Below are 23,397 nucleotides of genomic sequence, written 5' to 3'. Positions count from 1 at the left end.
AATATATATAAAAAAAATTTAATTGAGAAACTAAAAATGTAATTATTCATTTATATCTCTCAGTATTTTCTGGTTTCTTAGAATTCCCGAGCAACACTAATATCTTTAATTCAGCATTAATTCTTATTTTATCCCCATCCTCATTAATGTCATTCTTTACACACAGATATGGAGTGTGCAATTTGAATCCACTTCTTCCTTATTTGTTAGAAACAACCTTTTTTTCTCATTCTGCGTCCTCGTCTCATATGAACCAGGCCTGTTACAGTAGTAAAAGGTTTATACGTTTTTTCCCTTTTTGTAGAAGATGAATCACGTGAATCCCATCAACAACGAGGACTATAATAAAGGTGAAAAATATAAAAATGGATAAATATACAATATTTTATAGTTCTGTCTCTATCACATGCATAGAAAAACAATCCAGTGATACAGTCGTAGAAAAGCTTACAATCTAATTTTTACACATTAGGTAAAGGGAAGTATTTAATGTCACACTGCGCAGGCACTGGGTCACACACATTTATTTCCATCTCAGAGGACACTACGGTATATTAATACTTTGCTTGTTGATAAAAGAACATATATCAGGCGCTGCTGAGAGTTGAACTCAGGATCTCCTGTTTACTAGACAGGCGCTTTAACCAACTAAGCCACAGCACCCTGCTGTATAGTGCCCGGTACTGCACCCACCTCACAGCACCCTGTTGTATAGTGCCCGGTACCTGCACCCACCTCACAGCACCCTGCTGTATAGTGCTCGGTACCTGCACCCACCTCACAGCCCCTGCTGTATAGTGCCCGGTACCTGCACCCACCTCACAGCAACCTGCTGTATAGTGCCCGGTACCTGCACCCACCTCACAGCCCCCTGCTGTATAGTGCCCGGTACCTGCACCCACCTCACAGCACCCTGCTGTATAGTGCCCGGTACCTGCATCCACCTCACAGCACCCTGCTGTATAATGCCCGGTACCTGCACCCACCTCACAGCACCCTGCTGTATAGTGCCCGGTACCTGCACCCACCTCACAGCACCCTGCTGTATAGTGCCCGGTACCTGCACCCACCTCACAGCGCCACTGCTGTATAGTGCCCGGTACCTGCACCCACCTCACAGCACCCTGCTGTATAGTGCCCGGTACCTGCACCCACCTCACAGCCCCTGCTGTATAATGCCCGGTACCTGCACCCACCTCACAGCACCCCTGCTGTATAATGCCCGGTACCTGCACCCACCTCACAGCGCCCCTGCTGTATAGTGCCCGGTACCTGCACCCACCTCACAGCACCCTGCTGTATAATGCCTGGTACCTGCACCCACCTCACAGCACCCCTGCTGTATAATGCCCGGTACCTGCACCCACCTCACAGCACCCTGCTGTATAGTGCCCGGTATCTGCACCCACCTCTCAGCGCCCTGCTGTATAGTGCCCGGTACCTGCACCCACCTCACAGCACCCTGCTGTATAATGCCCGGTACCTGCACCCACCTCACAGCGCCCTGCTGTATAGTGCGCGGTACATGTACCCACCTCACAGCCCCTGTATCATACTGATAGAAATACAGCTTCCCATCCCAAATAATACAAACAGTTTATTAATACTGACTAACAAATAAGAAACACTGAATAAAAAGTAACGCTCTGTAATTGTCACAAAATAGGAGACCGAGTAATCTACACAATGAACGTATCTGCTACAGCAGTCACACCCCATCTTCTACTATATATTTGTGAAAGCACTGTATGTCTGCGTCCCAAGGGCCAATCGCATAGCACCTTTGGCCTGTCACTCCGGCTCAGGCCATGTCCGCCCCCGCACACCTCTCATTGGCCTGCGTCCAACACCAATGCCACACTGTCCCACCCCTCACTGACTCTCATTGGCCTGCGTCCAACACCAATGCCACACTGTCCCAACCCTCACTGAGCTACCACTTCCACACTGTCCCACCCCTCACTGAGCTAATACTTCCACACTGTCCCACCCCTCACTGAGCTACCACTTCCACACTGTCCCACCCCTCACTGAGCTTTGGGAACGCTTTGCATGCCACGCTTCACAGCTCTCAAAACCCTCACCGTCTGCTACCACACAACTGCCGAAACAGGTACAGAATCAGCACGATCACCTACACACAACGCACGATAACACCAAACACTGCACACACAGACATTCACACAACACCAAACACTGCACACTGCCTCTTCAAAACACCACCCTCGACCCCCCCCCCCGGTCCATGCCACAGATCTCCCTCCCGCTACTGCAGACCCTCTACGGGCCGCGGCCTACACTACAACACCATCGCCACCGGCCCACACGCCACACATCTCCCTCCCGCTACGTCAGACACTCTACGGGCCGCGGACTGGCCCGCATGCCACAGATCTCCCTCCCGCAACCGCACACCCTCTACGGGCCGCGGCCTACACTAAAACACCATCGGCACCGGACCACACGCCACACATCTCCCTCCCGCTACCTCAAACACTGTACGGGCCGCGGACCGGCCCGCACGCCACAGATCTCCCGCCAAACACCATCGGCACCGGCCCAAACGCTCCTCCTCCGGAGGAGACCGCACGCCAGATCTCCCGCCAAACACCATCGGCACCGGCACACACGCTCCTCCTCCGGAGGACACCGCACGCCACAGATCTCCCGCCAAACACCATCCGCACCGGCACACACGCTCCTCCTCCGGAGGACACCGCACGCCACACATCTCCCACCAAACACCATCCGCACCGGCACACACGCTCCTCCTCCGGAGGCCACCGCACGCCACACATCTCCCGCTACCACACCCCCTCCGCTGACAAAACACCTACCACTGGAACTCAGCTGTTCGTTCAGATAAAATATATTTTGCTAACAATGCCAATTTAACCGTCTGTCTCATTTATTGCACAAACACTAATCACACCACCACTCACACACAACACTCACCCACACAACACGCAACTAACATACACTTCGCAAATTTGCCCTCATATACATGTGCTTTCTACTGCTGTTGCTTTACAAACACAATTTTAACTAATATTACATAACATTCACATCACATTACAACTTTCACATACAACATTTACACGTACTTATTCACACTTCACATCCCGGGCAACGCCGGGTATCTCAGCTAGTAGTAATATACAATAGAAAAGAGTATCTTAATCTGAGAGTAAATAAAGACTCAGCAGGGACAAAAGCAATTCAGTGACATTGTTACAGAAAGCTTACACTCTAATTCTTACATGTTAGGTAAAAGTGAGCACTTAATGTCATACATAGATCACACACATTTCTATTTCCACTCACACCGAAGAATTGCAGCTGGCTCGTTGGTCTAGGGGTATGATTCTCGCTTTGGGTGCGAGAGGTCCCGGGTTCCAATCCCGGACGAGCCCTTCTTTTTCTGTAGCTAATAATTTCCAGGGTTTCAGGGCTGCTGCTGCACGGTGTCTCTTTCAGCTGCTCACGTGGCATCTTCATGATACTACATTACAGGTCTCAGGCCAGGTTCCCAGTGACCGCCACTGCGCTTGGCATGCTCGCCACTAACCACAGCCCCATCATACGCTCGCTGGCAGGGAAGACAAGAATTTTGTCTTTCCTTGCCGCGACGCGATCATGTGGTCGGCGGGCAGCCAATGGAAGGGCAGATAGTGCCTTGTTCCGCGATATGGAGCGTGGTGAGGGCGTGCCCGTGACGTCACATGAGTGTTTTGCCCACATTGGCTGAACTGCGCATATGACCGGCCCATTGCGCGACAAAGACAATTTTTTTGTCTTTGCACGCATTGCGCCTACCCACGCTTATGTGCGCATGCGTGATCAGCAAAGACGCAGTCTTAGGCCTGGGACATAGTGAGTTTAAGCGTCGCTGAGCCGGGCAGAGCTGCGCTGAGCAGATGCATAAAGCCCCTGCATCTGTCATCAGCGCGGCTATAGTTTCCCCCTCTGCATGCGCGCTGATGCGTGCGGAGGCTGAGAAACTTTGCCGAGACAGGCAGGTTTGAAATTTGCCGCTCGGGGAAGAGGAGGAGCGGTCACGTGACCGGAGCGGGAGACTAGCCCTGCCTCCCGCTCCGCCTCCTGGCACGCCTCTGCCTCCGCTCCGCCCCGCCCCCTGATCGCGCTCACTGCCTCGCCTGCAAGGACAGGAATAAGCTCAATTTTCAGCAGGCGAGGCAGAGCAGGAGCGCACCTCAGCGAGCTTCAAGTCACTATGTCCCATGCCTTAGGCGACGGCCCTGGTGTAGGTGCTGCACGTGCGCCTGCCGGTGCGTGCAGCTGTGATCCCCTCCCATCGCGCCCTACAGACCGCAGATCGCGGTTTTAAGCTGTACCCGTGCAGCAGCCAACACTGGAGCCGCAGCCTTAGGGGTGAAAGCCAGATTGGAATTGGCTAAGGAAATTTGTCTTTGTATAGTAATCGCTTAATTGGGAATGATAAAACTTGATCAAATCTAAATGTAAAAGTATTTAACAGTTTTCATAGGGCTATAAAATTAGAGGGGCTCGTCCGGGATTTGAACCCGGGACCTCTCGCACCCTAAGCGAGAATCATACCCCTAGACCAACGAGCCAGCTGACATAACCATCTTCCAGATGTGTAGTTGGAAGCCACATTAGCAGCAGGACAGAGGCAGCATCATATTACATTCCCAGCACAGGCTGCTGCTTCTGTGAGGGGAGAATGATAGCGCAGCACAGACCTGCGCCCAGCGGCTGCAGGAACACCAGGTATATCCAGGGAAAAATCACTGACTGCAATGTCTCCCAAAAAGGGTCAAAGTTTAACTTTCTGAGACTTTGTATGTTGAGTTTTTCTCACCAGTGTGAGCAAGGGCAACGGTGACCTGATACCATGGACATGAGACGTGTACACGAGGGAGGAGACATAATGCTCAGAGCTGCAATAATACAATAAAGATCTCTAATAGAGGTGTCACCGCTGCTCACACCCCCCGGTCCCCGCTGCTCACACCCCCCGGTTTCTGCTGCTCACACACCCCGGTCCCCGCTGCTCACTCCCCCCGGTCCCTGCTGCTCACACCCCCGGTCCCCGCTGCTCACACCCCCCGGTCCCCGCTGCTCACACCCCCCGGTTTCTGCTGCTCACACCCCCCGGTCCCCGCTGCTCACTCCCCCCGGTCCCTGCTGCTCACACCCCCGGTCCCCGCTGCTCACACCCCCCGGTCCCCGCTGCTCACTCCCCCCGGTCCCTGCTGCTCACACCCCCGGTCCCCGCTGCACACTCCCCGGTCCCCGCTGCGCACACACCCCGGTCCCCGCTGCTCATACCCCCCCTGTCCCCGCTGCTCACACTCCCCGGTCCCCGCTGCCCACACCCCCCGGTCCCAGCTGCTCACACCCCCCGGTTCCCACTGCTCACACTCCCCGGTCCCCGCTGCTCACACTCCCTGGTCCCCTCTGCTCACACCCCCCGGTCCCCGCTGCTCACACTCCCTGGTCCCCGCTGCTCACACCCCCCGGTCCCCGCTGCTCACACCCCCGGGTCCCCGCTGCTCACACTCCCCGGTCCCCGCTGCTCACACTCCCCGGTCCCCGCTGATCACACCCCCCGGTCCCCGCTGCTCACACTCCCCGGTCCCTGCTGCTCACACCCCCCGGTCCCCGCTGCTCACACTCCCCGGTCCCCGCTGCTCACACTCCCCGGTTCCCGCTGCTCACACCCCCCGGTTCCCGCTGCTCACACCCCCCGGTCCCCGCTGCTCACACTCCCCGGTCCCCGCTGCTCACACCCCCCGGTCCCTGCTGCTCACACTCCCCAGTCCCCGCTGCTCACACTCCCCGGTTCCCGCTGCTCACACCCCCCGGTTCCCGCTGCTCACACTCCACGGTCCCCGCTGCTCACTCCCCCCGGTCCCTGCTGCTCACTCCCCCCGGTCCCCGCTGCTCACACCCCCCGGTCCCCGCTGCTCACACCCCCCGGTCCCCTCTGCTCACACCCACTGGTCCCCGCTGCTCACACCCCCCGGTCCCCGCTGCTCACACCCCCGGTCTCCGTTGCTCACACCCCCCGGTCCCCGCTGCTCACACCCCCCGGTCCCCGCTGCACACCCCCCCCGGTCCCCGCTCCTCACACCCCCCGGTCCCCGCTGCTCACACACCCCGGTCCCCGCTGCTCAAACCCCCCGGTCCCCGCTGCTCACACCCCCGGTCTCCGCTGCTCACACCCCCCGATCTCCGCTGCTCACACCCCTGTTTCCTGCTCCCTCAGGGTAGGAGGCTGAGCGCGTCACGTGGGGACGTGGTGTGTCGGATCATTCCGTCTGCTGGGGATGATCACACATCGCCCAGCAGACAGAGGCGCGCGCATGCGCACGCAGCCACGCAGTGTCGCGAAGCCACAAGTGTGCTCCAGCCCTAACAATATCAGATTAGAAAAGGATTGTTGTTTGTCCGGGAGATGTCTGATTTTACCACGATATCTCGAATATTTCTCCCTTCTCTTTAAGAGAAAAGGGATGGGGTATTAATAAGATCCCGTGTCGTATGTTCATATCGGAAGATTTTCCCATTTGGTAACTTCTTCTGAATGATCCTCTTTTACAATCATTTATGTTGGATTCACCAGAGGGGAAACTGGAGAAAATGTGTATGTTTTTGTGCCTGATGGAAAAACCAAAAATATAGTTTTCCAAACAGCATTAGAATAAAAATATATATAAAAAAAAATTTAATCGAGAAACTAAAAATGTAATTATTCATTTATATATCTCAGTATTTTCTGGTTTCTTAGAATTCCCGAGCAACACTAATATCTTTAATTCAGCATTAAATCTTATTTTATCCCCATCCTCATTAATGTCATTCTTTACACACAGATATGGAGTGTGCAATTTGTATCCACTTCTTCCTTATGTGTTAGAAACGACCTTTTTTTCTCATTCTGCGTCCTCGTCTCATATGAACCAGGCTTGTTACAGTAGTAAAAGTGTTAGATCTCTACAGATCAGGTCCTTCTAGGGCAAGCAAAACCTTTTCTCCCGGGAGCTACTGAAATGCAACAGATATGGGATGCTTTCAAATAGTATGACATATACGAGCTCGGAGCTGTGAAAATTCAAGCAGGCTGGTTGTTGAATTGTCACAGCTAAATTTTAATGGTTCACAAGCAAGCTTATATACACAAGGCAGGGACAAAAATACAGTTGTCATCTGTTACAAATATGGGTACACATCTAAATTTACATGTATCCTTCACATAATGCCTTTTCTGTAGAGCTTAAAACATTTAACTGCTGAGCAAGAGACATATACAATGGTGACTTATAAGGCAACCCTATCCTCTGGTCTTGTTTTAACAATATTTTGACAGGCATTGAACAGTTGGTCTGAATCTATTTACAATAGCCTCCCATGAAAATAGCAAGGCCAGCGTATTCTTTTTAACCTTATCAATTCCAGAACTTGGCAGAAGACAGGTTTAACCTTACAAAAAGGTTTATACGTTTTTTTCCCTTTTTGTAGAAGATGAAATCCTTTTATTTGCATATAGATCCTTGTTGATCCTTTCAGTAGAAATGAAGCACCGGACAGAGATCTATTTCTGACACATCTGACCCTTTAAAATGGATCCCAGCGGAAGAAATAGTTTCTGAATCATGTGAATCCCATCTACAACGAGGACTGTCACGGGAGACCGGGTTATTTAACACCTCTTTATACCGGGATCATTGATTGAGCAAAACAAGGAGGTAAAATAAATTGTAATTTCTTTCAGAAAAAGACATACACACAATCCTTTAAATAACATTCACAAAAATGACCTCTGTTGGAGCCTTTTCCAATGACCGGAAGGTACTCACGAAAGTCCTGGAACTGATTTCGGCGTGCAATGCCAGACGCGACCGCTATGTTCTTCAGAAGTGGGAGCTGAGCAAGAGACATATACAATGGTGACTTATAAGGCAACCCTATCCTCTGGTCTTGTTTTAACAATATTTTGACAGGCATTAAACAGTTGGTCTGAATCTATTTACAATAGCCTCCCATGAAAATAGCAAGGCCAGCGTATTCTTTTTAACCTTATCAATTCCAGAACTTGGCAGAAGACAGGTTTAACCTTACAGATTCCTCCTTTTGTTCTGAAAGAACAAATCAATTGACCAATCCCATTTATTCTTCTGCAAACCACTCAGGAGAGGAAAAACTCCAAGGAAGAAACCTCCAAGAGACCATGTGCCTGCAGAAACCTATCTCTTTTAGGTATCTCGTCAGAGATGAACATATGGGTGGTTGACGAGTACCAATACTATTGGTATTTCTCGCTCTCTTTGTGGGAGGTATATACATAATGGTCGAGCTAGAAGCAGAAACATCTTTCTTTGGCAAAAAATAGAGCTGATTACACTTTTAGCCATCTAGATTAATTCATACACACAGAGTAATAAACCTGCGATTATCCTAATTCCGAAAAGAATTTAATTCCCAATACATCGAGCCAATTTTCAAGGCCAAATGTAAAATCCAACTCTTTTGTTTCCTCTCTCATTCTAGATTAAATTTCTGCTAGAGTATCCATATCATGGTGTAAACTTTTTGATTGGGTGTTAATATAAGAACGGCATTCTTTACCCACTAATTTACAAACCCCTCCTTGTGCTGCCATCAGATAACCCAATGCCATACAATTTTGCAAAACTACTGTCCTTATCTATTGCTGAACCTTAAAAATAGCGTCTTTTAGTATCGTGAAAAACGACATTTATATTGACTACTGAAAAATCCCCTTTTGCATATAAATCATACATTACTAAAAGGGTATTAGACCTCCCGCTACTCTCTTAACTGAGCTATTTTTAATAATTAATGCCTTTCAATTTCGTATTCTTTGCTTAGGTATGATGAACATTATTTAAATTCTATTTCTGATCATAAGTGGGGGTTGGTGTGGGTTAATATTTCCTAGGAGCGACTGCCCAACGCATACATCTTACATACTACATTTACTCAGAATATCGGAACAGACAAAATGGCTGCCATAGGCAAAATGGTTGACTTGTGATCCTTTCCTTGTGGTTGACACACGCCCTTGGGTGACCTCCCCACCTTCCTCTTTTCCAATCTTCTCAGCCCCCTCTTCCTTTAGAGACAGTCTTTTTTAAAGAACAGTTAACCATATCATAGTCCTGCCGGACCAAAAAAATAGTCCCATAGAACCTAGCTTGACTCCTTTCTGGCCATTGTATCGGCCCAGTTGATTTCTTTTTTTTTCCGGTCTCTTCTTCTGGGGGACTGCTGACATCTTCATCACCAAAAAGAGACATAGCATCGGTGGGGGGGTTGCAACGCACTTCAGGACCAAAGATTTGCTGTTCATAACACAGAGAGTAATGAGTAGGACAGACACACATACAAAAACATCCACTAGCTTCGCTCCCAGCGAATTAATCTAACCACCAAGTCCCAACAAATCCCAACCCTCATCTCTACCTTCAAACACTGGAACCACTTTCCCAAATATCCTAACCTGGTCTAGTTGCAGGATAATAATTTATCTATCCTTCTATCACAGAGTCAATAATTTCCCTAGGGTAAACTTGTATTTCTACTCCCTTCATAACCAATTTCATATATATATAGTTCTACAAATATCTTATAGCATCTTGTCTTTTTCCAAGGGGTTAAATATAACTCTCGTGTTCCTGGGGTACAATTTATTGGGTATGTATAGTACATTGGTATAGATTGCACCTAAGATGTGGGCTTTGTTTACCAGGATTCCATTATATAACAAAATATTCTTGTTACTACCCTATCGTCTTTATGTGGACACCACTTACAGTATATAAACCTAATAGAATAAACATTGTAATTAAAATAATAAAACCTGTAAAAAGAAAGGTTATTAAAAAGTTCAAAGTTCATATGTTGAGGTCCGAATTTTCTTCCTATGAACTTTTCTCCTTTTTTTTTGGTTAGTGCCGGGTTTTCTTATGAACCAAAACACCAACTGAGAACGGCTGTGTCTTTAGGCCATCCCTTCTTTGTTGAGGTTTAATTTTGAAGCGACTGTGGGTGCACTTGTGTAACATGGATCCAGGAAAAATACTCTGATTGGGTAGAATCTGGAATGGGCCTCTCCACTTTAGATGAAAAGCGCTTTTGCGTCACCTTTATCTTCATCTAATTGGAAGGACTGCACCTGGACATGAGACACTCAGACAATTGCATTAGTTTCACACAATAGATGCTGATTAAAATCGTCTGTTTAGAGCATAATCATACAACATTAAATCTATAAGGTACCTAGGGTGACCATTGGTCTTCCCATGAGAGAAAATTATATCTGATTGTCACATTAGGCTAGGCCAAATACACCTTTATATTTAAGGGATCAATCACAAGGCAAAACAGGCAGAAAAATAAACGGTGGTTCATTCGGATAAGACCTTGAAAACTTCACAAACACAAGAAACAGAGAATATACTTTGGGGGACCTTATACTTATTAGGAAAATAACTTGGGGAGATTTGGACTCGAAATCCAGGAGTCTGGGGGCACAGGGAGGCCCTGGTGTAATTCACACTGCGTTCCGTCAAATCATGCCTGCTTGCTGGGGAAAATTAAGTGACTAACAGCACTTTGGCCCCTCAACTCCTGCAACCAAAATAATTATATTTCCACCCAAATATCCTCCTAAAACTGACACACAAGAAATTTCACAGTTCCGCTAAGGGAATATGACATAGAAGATAACAGGGTCAGTTCACTTTCAGGCACTCCATATCTGAGCTGGGGCATTGGAATGCTTATTCACATGTAATTCACATGCCAATTCACCAACCTGGGTTTAAATCACAGGACAAACACAATGCATTGCAGGCTTAGAACTCATAAAACAAACATGTAGACACAAGAGCTTGCACTCCACTATTTGCACCTATCATGTGGAGTTCTAAAATCTTCTCTTCTCTAAGATACCAGCTAAGAATACCTTGCTGACAGACAAGACAGGCCAAAATATCACCTCCCTTTCCCCTCATGTGCCAGGAGACTCTGTTCTCATAAGCATATTCTGTGCAGCTATTTCTCATAAGGGGCCACCCATACAAGGCAATCCACTTATAAGCTTGCACAGACAGCTGCAGGCCCATGAGGCAAAGGGAATACACAGAGAATGCATTAACTAGCCCACTGGCAGTTAACCCTACATACACAGTTCCTAGTTTATACCCATGTGGGGGTATAAAAAGGAAAAATTACAGGCAACCTAGTAAGGTACAATATTATGTAACCATGCTGTAAAATGGCTACAGTCATCTCTCCTGCTGACAGTAAGGCCTGGTAAGTTATGGGCATGCCAGCAGTAATTATGGAGGTTTGCCCTCACACCCTGGTGAGGTGCCCTATGTATGGATGGGAGTGATTGCACCGAGGGGTGCACCACAGAGGAGTTCCTCACCAGGACCATCCACAAGCGGACGCTGGGATCCTGATGAGATGGAGGTGCTGCACTGGATATAGGTACGACTCAAGTACAGTACCTCAGCTGCCTGTCTGGGTTGGCAATCCCCACACACCATCATGCGGGAGACTCAGGAGTCCTGTTGCCAACAGGTGCACCACCAGACACTACACTAATGGGGGCTGCTTAGACCACAGGGGCCAATATGAGATTGGGTGGGTCAGGCCAGAAAATCCGTTACAATTATACCCAAGAGCCAAGAGCTGACACTCTCAGCCCTTGCCATATGGTTTCAGGGGCAGCCAGCAATAATAACAGCAATAACACCCTCCTTTTGTTCACTTGTATTACATGTGAACAATATCATATAAAGGATAACAGCATTTAAAGCATAACCTTAATGGAATTGCTTGATGTATAGCAAGACTAACCTAAAACCTTTGGGTATAACATTTTCATAAAAAAAATCTCAAAAGAACCCTACTGAATATAAATATAATCTGCTATAGTCTTCTGACAGAAACTTTTAGAACACAAAATAGCATCTGATTTGCTGAAAGAACAACCTGTAGCATAAAAACTTATAGACACAGATTTAAAGGTGGGACACATTTGAGAGAAAAAGATGGTTAAAAATGATAAAATATTAAATATTTGATCAACTTTGCAGAAAAATAATTCCATAGAGAACCCTCTAGTATATGAGAAGGAGCGGCTCAGTGAGTAACGACACCGACCGGCACTGAGAGCCTGAAGCAGGGGAGCCCGGCTCAACTCCCAGTGTCGGCTCCCCGAGACTCCGGGCAAGTCACTCTATCTCCCTGTGCCCCAGGCACCAAAAATGTAGACTGAAAGCTCCACGGGGCAGGGACCCGCGCCTGCAAAAATGTCTCTGCAAAGCGCTGCGCACAACCAGCAGCACTATACAAGAACATGCTGCCATTATTATTATTATTATTATTATTATTATTATTATTATTATTAGTATACTGGCAGACCTGGTCAGGGGCCGTTTTCCTTGTACGTTGCTTTACTGCTATTTCGGGGTCTGCACACTTATACATGGCTCAGCACTAGAGTTTCTGTGCTGATTACATTGGACTAGTGGTTACTTTATCCACCTGTTCCCACTGCAAAACACTAGTGATTCTATGCAGTTCATCAGTGATCCAGAACATTACATTGTGTTCATACTATAGGATCTGAGCGTTTAATATTTGTTTTAATCCCCATTTTAATCCCCATTATTTTACACGGATATTAAAGATTTAAGTTTTAACCACTTCGTTACCCACCCACCAGGTGTTTAGAGTGCTCATTTTGGGTTACTGTCCTCTGTTTATTTGAACTCTATATTAATCAATTTACACCTGTTTCCATTTCAAGCCATATAACAAGCTCAAATAACTCTCTGGGCTTCCTGCCAAAACCTTGTAACAGAAAAAAAATGGTTAATTACTGGTTACTGCAATACAATTTGGGACAGCTTGAAATATGCAGCTCTTCACACAGCCCGACAATGTTTCTGGTATTCAAAAATTAAAACTGGATCTTTGTTAAACAGAAAATTGTAGGCTTTAACATATACTTTTAGATAGTTTAGTTACTGGTTATACACAAAAAGAGCACAGAGCGCAGATACAAAACAAACAGAATTTTACGCTTCTTTCACACATTCAACCAGTTTTTACAAAAAAATAACAGACACATATTTTCTTACCTATTTTAATAAATAGGAAAACAAAACAGTTTGATCCTGCAGAATAAATTAATAAAGATATTCCTTTTTTTTTTCTTCATATCATAATTAACTTCTCTTTTTTTTTTTTTCTTTCTTTTTTTAAACTAATTTTTAAAATGCTGAGCTTCTAGTTAGCTTTGTGTCTAGAATATATTTCCCCTGTTATTCTATATTAGATATTCACCTGATTTTATCTGTGGAGATTTAGAGGAAAATAATTATAATTCTGGTTAAGGAAATAAATCGCCTGGCCAGTACGATAAACATCCTTATTATTCCAGTGACTGGACTGTTTACAAAAATAATTCATCCTTTCTTTATTCTTTTTCTCCACAGATACCCAAAACTTTCCCCTGCCCAGTGTAAATTAGTTTATATTATTGTGGTGGTGTACACCTTTTAAAAATTAAATTTCAATCATGAGCAATTAATTATATTCTTATTTTAGAATCATTTGCAAGTCCTGAATAGTCATTTTGTATACATACAATAAACCAGTATTCTTATTATTCAATGCAAATAACACTTTCACATAGATAGAATTCACTCAGATTCTTACAAGCACACACACAGGGATTACTCAATCAATCAACCTTTTTTTTTTTTACCATATCCATACTTAAAAGTAAAACAGTCCGAGGGAAAAAGAAACCTATACCTGTTATACTCTTGTTTTCCACTTTTCAATTCAGACAGGAAAATATTATTAATTTAAACTTAATATATACTCATACTCAGTTAATGTTGCACAAATAATTTGAGTTTGCATGTTCGTTTTTCCTAAGAGCCATGCTGCGATTCACGATTTTTAGTACATTCCTATGCCTGTGTAAAAATAGCTGGAGGAAAAAAGGTGGGGGCTACTTGCAGCTGCTTATTACAATACATACAGGCGAGAGAGAGAGACAGCTGATTTTGCCACTAACAGCGAGGGCGAGGGCTGACAGGTTAGTGTAAGTTCATTAGATGACAAAATGTTAGTGCCCATAATGAGTTTATACAGGAAAGAAATCTTAACACTTTATGCGCACGTATTAATAAACAATTATTAACTTAACTTTAAACAATACCTTAACTTAACATTAAACAATCCTTATGTTAACTTAACTTTAAACAATTTTAACTTAACTTAAATTAAATTGCCATGCTATTTGAAATCATATACTGTCCGTTTTACTTATCAGGGACTAACTGTACACTTGATTAAACAATAGGGACTCACCCTTTGTTACATAAATCACAGACTTACCCTCGATAAAACCAAAGGGACTCTCACCCTATGTTACATGAATCGGGGACTTACTCTTGATTAAAGAGACTTACCAACGATTAAACAATAAGGACTCTCACCTTATGTTCTTTTGCCCTTATAAATTTAGGTTGTTTAGTTTCGCAGAGGAAAAGGTGAGAAACAAATAAAAAGAATCTTTACTCACCCTTTTTCCTGTGCGAAATTCCACTTCTGTCACCAAAACTGTTAGATCTCTACAGATCAGGTCCTTCTAGGGCAAGCAAAACCTTTTCTCCCGGGAGCTACTGAAACGCAACAGATATGGGATGCTTTCAAATAGTATGACATATACGAGCTCGGAGCTGTGAAAATTCAAGCAGGCTGGTTGTTGAATTGTCACAGCTAAATTTTAATGGTTCACAAGCAAGCTTATATACACAAGGCAGGGACAAAAATACAGTTGTCATCTGTTACAAATATGGGTACACATCTAAATTTACATGTATCCTTCACATAATGCCTTTTCTGTAGAGCTTAAAACATTTAACTGCTGAGCAAGAGACATATACAATGGTGACTTATAAGGCAACCCTATCCTCTGGTCTTGTTTTAACAATATTTTGACAGGCATTGAACAGTTGGTCTGAATCTATTTACAATAGCCTCCCATGAAAATAGCAAGGCCAGCGTATTCTTTTTAACCTTATCAATTCCAGAACTTGGCAGAAGACAGGTTTAACCCTACAAAAAGGTTTATATGTTTTTTTCCCTTTTTGTAGAAGATGAAATCCTTTTATTTGCATATAGATCCTTGTTGATCCGTTCAGTAGAAATGAAGCACCGGACAGAGATCTATTTCTGACACATCTGACCCTTTAAAATGGATCCCAGCGGAAGAAATAGTTTCTGAATCATGTGAATCCCATCTACAACGAGGACTGTCACGGGAGACCGGGTTATTTAACACCTCTTTATACCGGGATCATTGATTGAGCAAAGCAAGGAGGTAAAATAAATTGTAATTTCTTTCAGAAAAAGACATACACACAATCCTTTAAATAACATTCACAAAAATGATCTCTGTAGGAGCCCTTTCCAATAACCGGTAGGTACTCACGAAAGTCCTGGAACTGATTTCGGCGCAATGCCAGACGCGACCGCTATGTTCTTCAGAAGTGGGACTTCAGTCAAAATTCTTGAGTCAGAATCCTTGAAGCCGGCTCGTGTCTATTCAGCACAGAGCATCTTTACATTTCCCGCTGTTGGTTTGGCGCTTGGAATCTGCGCTCCTGATTGGCTGCAAGTCTCCTTATGGGTTTCAGGGTCTCATTCACCAACTTCTACAGCCTATCAGAGCGTGGGAATTCTCCTGCCAGCCAATCACCGATTTGCCGGTATTGTAAAGCCGGGAGGGCACCTTTTTTCAGTCTGTAAAGAGGCATCCACCAACTTGGCACCTCTGTCTCTTTGCATACTGAGCCCACTCGCTGCCCAGGCTCCACAGAGTCTGGGTTCTGGCACATGGTGGTCGGATAGCCCTGTGTTAGCCCAGGATGCGGGTACTCACGCAGAACTGCAGTACCCCTCCTGTTCTAACACCTTGGCATCCCTGAGGCTTTCATGTCCGGACTCCGCACAGACCCAGAGGCACCAAGCTTGGTAGTTATCTGGTCCCTCGGAACCCAGGACTTGGAAATCCCACAGTTCATTTACAGGTTATCAGTACATATACCTATTAAATATAACTCTTTAATAAAATATACTGTGTCCAGTCTGTGGTGGGGTAACATATATAAGTCCCTATTCTGCTGTCAGGGATGGAGTGAGGGTATATATTACCTACACTCACTAGCCTCATTCTTGGCGCACTTTTGCCTCCTGCCTTTTGCCTCTAAACTCCTTGAACGTCTTGTATTCGCTCGCTTGCTCCATTTTCTCAACACCTATTCTCTCCTAGACCCTCTACAATCTGACTTCCGTACTGCTCACTCCACGGAAACAGCCCTCACTAAAATAACTGACGACCTCCATGCTGCCAAAGACAGAGGTCATTACACTCTGCTCATATTACTCGACCTCTCTGCAGCATTTGACACCGTGGACCACCCTCTTCTCCTTCACATTCTCCATACTCTTGGCATTCGGAACAAAGCTCTATCCTGGATCTCATCCTACCTCTCCCATCGTACTTTCAGTGTCTCTTCTGCTAATACCTCCTCCTCCTCTATTGATCTCTCTGTGGGGGTACCCCAGGGCTCTGTCCTGGGACCTCTTCTCTTTTCTCTGTATACACTCTCTCTAGGTAACCTAATAACATCTTTTGGGTTTAATTATCACCTCTATGCTGACGACACACAAATATATTTCTCAACACCCGACCTTACACCTACTGTACAAACCAAAGTTTCTGAATGTCTCTCTGCTATATCATCCTGGATGGCCCTCCGCCGCCTTAAACTCAACATGGCTAAAACAGAGCTCCTCATACTTCCTCCCAAACCTGGCCCTACTACCTCCTTCCACATTACTGTTGGAACTACGTTCATTCACCCAGTAGCCCAAGCACGCTGCCTTGGGGTCACACTCGACTCCTCTCTCACATTTGCCCCTCACATTCAAAACATTTCTAAAACCTGTCGCTTTTTCCTCCACAATATAACAAAGATACGCCCTTTCCTCTGTTGCTCGACTGCTAAAACTCTGACTCAGGCCCTCATTCTCTCCCGTCTTGATTACTGTAACCTCCTGCTGTCTGGTCTTCCTGCCTCTCACCTGTCTCCCCTACAATCTATCCTTAACGCTGCTGCCAGAATCACTCTACTCTTTCCTATATCTGTCTCAGCATCTCCCCTCATGAAATCCCTCTCCTGGCTTCCGATCAAATCCCGCATCTCACACTCCATTCTTCTCCTCACTTTTAAAGCTTTACACTCTTCTGCCCCTCCTTACATCTCAGCCCTAATTTCTCGTTATGCACCATACAGACTCTTGCGTTCTTCTCAAGGATGTCTTCTTTCTACCCCCTTTGTATCTAAAGCCCTCTCCCGCCTTAAACCTTTTTCATTGACTGCCCCTCACCTCTGGAATGCCCTTCCCCTCAGTACCCGACTAGCACCCTCTCTATCCACCTTTAAGACCCACCTTAAGACACACTTGCTTAAAGAAGCATATGAATAGGACTGTGGCTATTCTGAACACATGGCACATAAAGCTTGGCCCCCTGCAGATGCACTTACCAGAACTCCCTCCTACTGTCTCTGTACGTTCTCCCTACCTACCAATTAGACTGTAAGCTCCTCGGAGCAGGGACTCCTCTTCCTTAATGTCTAAAGCACTTATTCCCATGATCTGTTATTTATATTATCTGTTATTTATTGGATTACCACATGTATTACTGCTGTGAAGCGCTATGTACACTAATGGCGCTATATAAATAAAGACATACAATACAATACAATACTTTAGAAATAACTTTTAAAACATTTACACACAAGAAATTACTCTCAGCTTTATCACTTGGCTGGAGCACCCCCTGAACCCCTATACCTGGTTCAGGGTACCTGGGCATCTATCTGGGCACCTCTCCTTATACAGGGAATCACTCTCTATACTAGGGACCCAGTGTATGGTTGCAGGTATACATTAACCCCTTCATGCCCCCTTACCTGGTCTGGATGAGGCTGCAGCAGGAATCCTGGCGGTGAGTCGTATGAACGTTTTCAGAGTCAGAGTCTGATGGGAGCAAAGTGCTTGGCTGTATCCGAGAATCTCACTCGATTCCCGAATCCAACTTTTGGGGTATCCCATAACTCCGGAACCCCGATACATAGACACATTCTGTAAAGACTTTCTCCGGCAAACCCACCCTGACACTTACAGCCTAGAAATCTCCCGGTCCCAGCACCCCAGGAAAGGCAAAACACGCAGACATCTTTAATGTCGCATAATTTGCACACAGTCTCAGTAATGCATTTAGGACATCTGGGTCCAAGAGCTGACACTCTAGGACTCCAACACACGGATCAGGGGTAACCAAGTGGGCTTAACCTTTATTAGTGAGCCTGGTTAACCCTTTCACCATTACAATGACTATAAAAAAGATGCTATGACTGATTATGTATGCTTTCCAAAAAACAATAAAACCAAAGTTATAAAAAAAAGGTGAAAAATATAAAAATGGTTAAATATACAATATTTTATAGTTCTGTCTCTATCACATGCATAGAAAAACAATCCAGTGATACAGTCTTAGAAAAGCTTATGATCTAATTTTTACACATTAGGTAAAGGGAAGTATTTAATGTCACACTGCGCGGGCTCTGGGTCACACACATTTATTTCCATCTCAGGGGACACTACAGTATATTAATACTTTGCTTGTTGATAAAAGAACATCTATCAGGCGCTGCTGAGAGTTGAACTCAGGATCTCCTGTTTACTAGACAGGTGCTTTAACCAGCTAAGCCACAGCACCCTGCTGTATTGTGCCTGGTACCTGCACCCATCTCACAGCCCCTGCTGTATAGTGCCGGTACCTGCACCCATCTCACAGCGCCCCTGCTGTATAGTGCCGGTACCTGCACCCACCTCACAGCACCCTGCTGTATAGTGCCCGGTACCTGCACCCACCTCACAGCACCCTGCTGTATAGTGCCCGGTACCTGCACACACCTCACAGGTCTGTGCTGCGCTATCATTCTCCCCTCACAGAAGCAGCAGCCTGTGCTGGGAATGTAATATGATGCTGCCTCTGTCCTGCTGCTGATTTGGCTTCCAACTACACATCTGGAATATGGTTCTGTCAGCTGGCTCGTTGGTCTAGGGGTATGATTCTCGCTTTGGGTGCGAGAGGTCCCGGGTTCAAATCCCGGACGAGCCCTCCTTCTTCTGTAGCTAATAATTTCCAGGGTTTCAGGGCTGCTGCTGCACGGTGTCTCTTTCAGCTGCTCATGTGGCATCTTCATGATCCTACATTACAGGTCTCAGGCCAGGTTCCCAGTGACCGCCACTGCGCTTGGCATGCTCGCCACACACCACAGCCCCATCACACGCTCGCTGGCAGTGAAGACAAGAATTTTGTCTTTCCTTGCCGCGACACGATCATATGGTCGGCGGGCAGCCAATGGAAGGGCAGATAGTGCCTTGTTCCGCGATATGGAGCGTGGTGAGGGCGTGCCCGTGATGTCACATGAGTGGTTTGTCCACATTGGCTGAACTGCGCATATGACCGGCCAATCGCGCAACAAAGACAATTTTTTTGGTCTTTGCAATCATTGCGCCTACCCACGCTTATGTGCGCATGCGTGATCAGCAAAGACGCAGTCTTAGGCCTGGGACATAGTGAGTTTAAGCGTCGCTGAGCCGGGCAGAGCTGCGCTGAGCAGATGCATAAAGCTCCTGCATCTGTCATCAGCGCGGCTATAGTTTCCCCCTCTGCATGCGCGCTGATGCGTGCGGAGGCTGAGAAACTTTGCCGAGACAGGCAGGTTTGAAATTTGCCGCTCGGGGAAGCGGAGGAGCGGTCACGTGACCGCTCCCATCTAATGGGAGCGGGGGACTAGCCCCGCCTCCCGCTCCGCCTCCTGGCACGCCTCCGCTCCGCCTCCGCCCCCGCCCCCTGATCGCGCTCACTGCCTCGCCTGCAAGGACAGGAAAAAGCTACATTTTCAGCAGGCGAGGCAGAGCAGGAGCGCGCCTCAGCGAGCTTCAAGTCACTATGTCCCATGTCTTAGGCGACGGCCCTGGTGTAGGTGCTGCACGTGCGCCTGCCGGTGCGTGCAGCTGTGATCCCCTCCCATCGCGCCCTACAGACCGCAGATCGCTGTTTTAAGCTGTGCCCGTGCAGCAGCCAACACTGGAGCCGCAGCCTTAGGGGTGAAAGTCAGATTGGAATTGGCTAAGGAAATTTGTCTTTGTATAGTAATCGCTTAATTGGGAGTGATAAAACTTGATAAAATCTAAATGTAGAGGCAGTAGGGGGCGTAACTATTTTCTCTTTGATAAAAAAATATATCACCAAATAAGGGGCACGGCAATGGGCACAAGGTGTGCCCCCACGTATGCCAACCTCTACCTGGGATGGTGGGAATCCCAGGTAGTATTCACTGAAGACCTGGAGGCATACACTGAGCACATTGACCTCTGGGTCCGCTACATCGACGATGTGTTTGTCCTGTGGCGAGGGAACCCTCAAAGAGTTCATCAGTATACTCAATACTAATTTGTACAATCTCCACCTAACACTGGAATATAATAAGGACACCATGTGCTTCTTAGACCTACAGATTTCTAGGGGCCCTGATGGCATCCTCCATACTACAATCTACCGCAAGGCTACAGCCACCAATAACCTCCTTGAAGCAAGTAGCCACCACCCCAGAGCTCAGATCAACGCCATACCGACAGGCCAGTTCCTCCGATTAAGAAGGAACTGTAGCACTGATCAGGAGTTTGACCAACAGTCAAAGAATATGACACAACGCTTTGTGGATAGGGGGTATAACCGTAAGTGTATCAAAAAGGCCTACAAGAGAGCAAAATACACCTCACGTAAATCCCTCATCATGGACAAACCACCATATCTGAGGGACAGAGTGATACGCTTCATAGGCACATTCAACCGGGAATGGCCCCTGGCAAGAAATATTCTGAGAAAACACTGGCACATTCTGAGAGCAGATGACCTCCTGAAAGGAGTAACCAACGAGTATCCATCCATGACCAGCAGACGAGCCAAGAATCTGCAGGATCTACTGGTCCATAGCCACTTTGTGGATGAGACACCGAGAACATGGCTGCCACCCAAACCTACGGGATCCTACACTTGCCAACGATGCAAGGCCTGCCAGTATATGAAAACTACTAAACAATTTGGGAACTGGAACAACACTAAAATGTACCAAATACGCAGTTTCATCAACTGCCTCAGCACGGGTGTCATATACCAAGGCAAGTGTATATGCGGGAAAGTGTACGTGGGAAAGACTAGCAGGTGTCTCAAACAGAGGGTGCTTGAGCACATAGGCACTGTCAGGAATAAGGCTGACAAACCCCTGTCGAGAGACGTCAACTTGTGTCATGGCGGGGATCTGAAAGCTGTCCCCTTCTGTGGAATTGACCTCCTCACTCGGGGACAAAGAAGGGGAGACTGGGACAAAGCCCTCCTCCAAAAGGAGTCCAAATGGATTTACACACTTGGGACGCTATCACCTAGAGGTCTCAATGAGGGATTCCTGTATACTCCTTTTCGGTGACAGCCCCCACCCCTGAGACAGCTGCCATGACTCTCCATAGCTGTATCTATGACACAGACCATATCTCCACTTTCACTGTCTTTCTGTACACCTCTCCCCCATCCGATCACTAATACCCCCACTCATCCTACTTGCTCTGCCATCACGGTATCAGGCAACTCCATAGTCCTGTACATTGATTACTGCCACCTACCAGTGGTGACATTACTTTAAGTAGGGCATCTCTGAACCCTCACACAATCATAGCATGACTATTTATTAGGCATCTCCTTGACACTACCCCTGTAGCACAGAATGAGCCTATTTCTGCTCTACTGTGCATCTATCTGACAAGAAGAAATAACAAGACAACACAACAGTCAGATCCTTAATACATAGTGTGCTAGGTATGCAGTTATTAACATTGACATACTCACTGTGTTCCTGCAACAGCACCAAGCACACCTCAGCGCACCAGGGGTTAATCCATGACGTCATCTCTCTGGAGGCCCTATATATACCTGCCGACCTGCAGGGTTCCCTTAACAATACTTGCTGATTTGGATAATTTTGATCAGACGAAAACATCTACAGAGTATCTGTCCCCGTCCAGATTATTTTCCCTATATATATATATAGTGCATGCAATGAGAAAAAATCACGCTGACACACGTTCAGAATGATAATGTCTGACTTTATTCCTACAGACCACGTTCATATATAGAGGCTGCATTGGGGGATTGTATGCAAAAGGAGCTCTCTCAGGTCTAAAGGTTGTGTGTATGTAGCCAGGTCACCTTTTTCCCCCTGCGACCCCCCAGGGAACCTCCGTGGCCCAGAGCGATGTCGGGTGCTGCCGGAGGCAAGCGGCAGACCCGACGGCTATTCCGGAGGGTGGGGGCCGAGGAGGGAGCAGCGCGTCTTCCCCTGGTGGTCGCCGGTTGCCGGGGACGCGATCGGGCCGTTGCTATGGCCGCGGTCGCGTCGCTAAGGTCCCGGCGGCTCGGTAATCCTGGCGGCGCCATTGCTCTACGCGTTGCGCATGCGCAGGGGACATTAAGAGCCAGAGGCCCCCGAGCAGCTCGCGCATGCGCGGAGGGAACTTCAGGGGCAAGGAAGAATCGCGCGAGAGGTAGGGAGACAGTGAGGTGGCCATTAGCTGTTCGCGCATGCGCAGGAAAGGCGTGCACGCGGTCCCTATGTGCTTTTAGGCTCCATGGGACTACAACTCCCATGGGGCATAGCGAGACAGGCACCAGGTGCCTGATAGGAGCCAATAGGGCTGTAGGACTGCCCTGGAGGGAGATTGATACATTTGGCGGGCTGGAGCTGCGTGTCAGTCAGGAAGGAGCAGAGCAAGGAGGCAGACAAGGGAAGGAGGTAGGGTACGGGAGAGAGGGATCCCCTGTACTAGCCAGCACCCCCTTGGCCCAAGATAGCTCTAGGTATCACACATAGTGAGTGTTGCCAGGGAATGCCCTAGAGTAAGGGACCCTGTCACTCAGGTTAATCGGTTGTTAGTGGGAGTCAGGACTGGGCCTCGTTAGGGGAGTAGGAAGACTATTAACCCCGTAGGTCCCAGATGTCTCTCCCTCTCCAGTGTATGGTGTAGGAAGGATTGGCTGCTGTGTGTTGTCGCTGCATGTGTTGGGCGCAGTGAGTGCAGCGGGTGTGAATGTCTGCAGGCTGACGGTGTTAGCTGTGTGTACGCTGCAGGCTGGTAGTATCTGGGGGTTAGTAGCTAGGT

At 47.1% G+C, this 23,397-nt stretch overlaps 5 non-coding genes across 5 annotated transcripts; 2 read left to right on the top strand and 3 right to left on the bottom strand.

Moving 5' to 3' along the window:
• Window positions 1-589: 589 nt before the first annotated feature.
• TRNAT-AGU (transfer RNA threonine (anticodon AGU)) lies at window positions 590-663 on the bottom strand. Its single transcript has one exon. It is a non-coding gene; the product is annotated as a tRNA-Thr (tRNA).
• A 2,678-nt stretch (window positions 664-3,341) lies between these two features.
• Window positions 3,342-3,413, top strand: TRNAP-UGG (transfer RNA proline (anticodon UGG)). The gene has a single exon. It is a non-coding gene; the product is annotated as a tRNA-Pro (tRNA).
• A 1,110-nt stretch (window positions 3,414-4,523) lies between these two features.
• On the bottom strand, window positions 4,524-4,595 carry TRNAP-AGG (transfer RNA proline (anticodon AGG)). Its single transcript has one exon. It is a non-coding gene; the product is annotated as a tRNA-Pro (tRNA).
• A 14,223-nt stretch (window positions 4,596-18,818) lies between these two features.
• TRNAT-AGU (transfer RNA threonine (anticodon AGU)) lies at window positions 18,819-18,892 on the bottom strand. Its single transcript has one exon. It is a non-coding gene; the product is annotated as a tRNA-Thr (tRNA).
• Window positions 18,893-19,225: 333 nt separating this feature from the next.
• Window positions 19,226-19,297, top strand: TRNAP-UGG (transfer RNA proline (anticodon UGG)). Its single transcript has one exon. It is a non-coding gene; the product is annotated as a tRNA-Pro (tRNA).
• The last annotated feature ends 4,100 nt before the right edge of the window (window positions 19,298-23,397 follow it).

Source organism: Ascaphus truei, unplaced genomic scaffold (genome assembly GCF_040206685.1).
Source record: "Ascaphus truei isolate aAscTru1 unplaced genomic scaffold, aAscTru1.hap1 HAP1_SCAFFOLD_627, whole genome shotgun sequence".
Lineage (NCBI taxonomy): Eukaryota > Metazoa > Chordata > Amphibia > Anura > Ascaphidae > Ascaphus > Ascaphus truei.
This window is presented reverse-complemented; position numbering and strand designations above follow the sequence as displayed.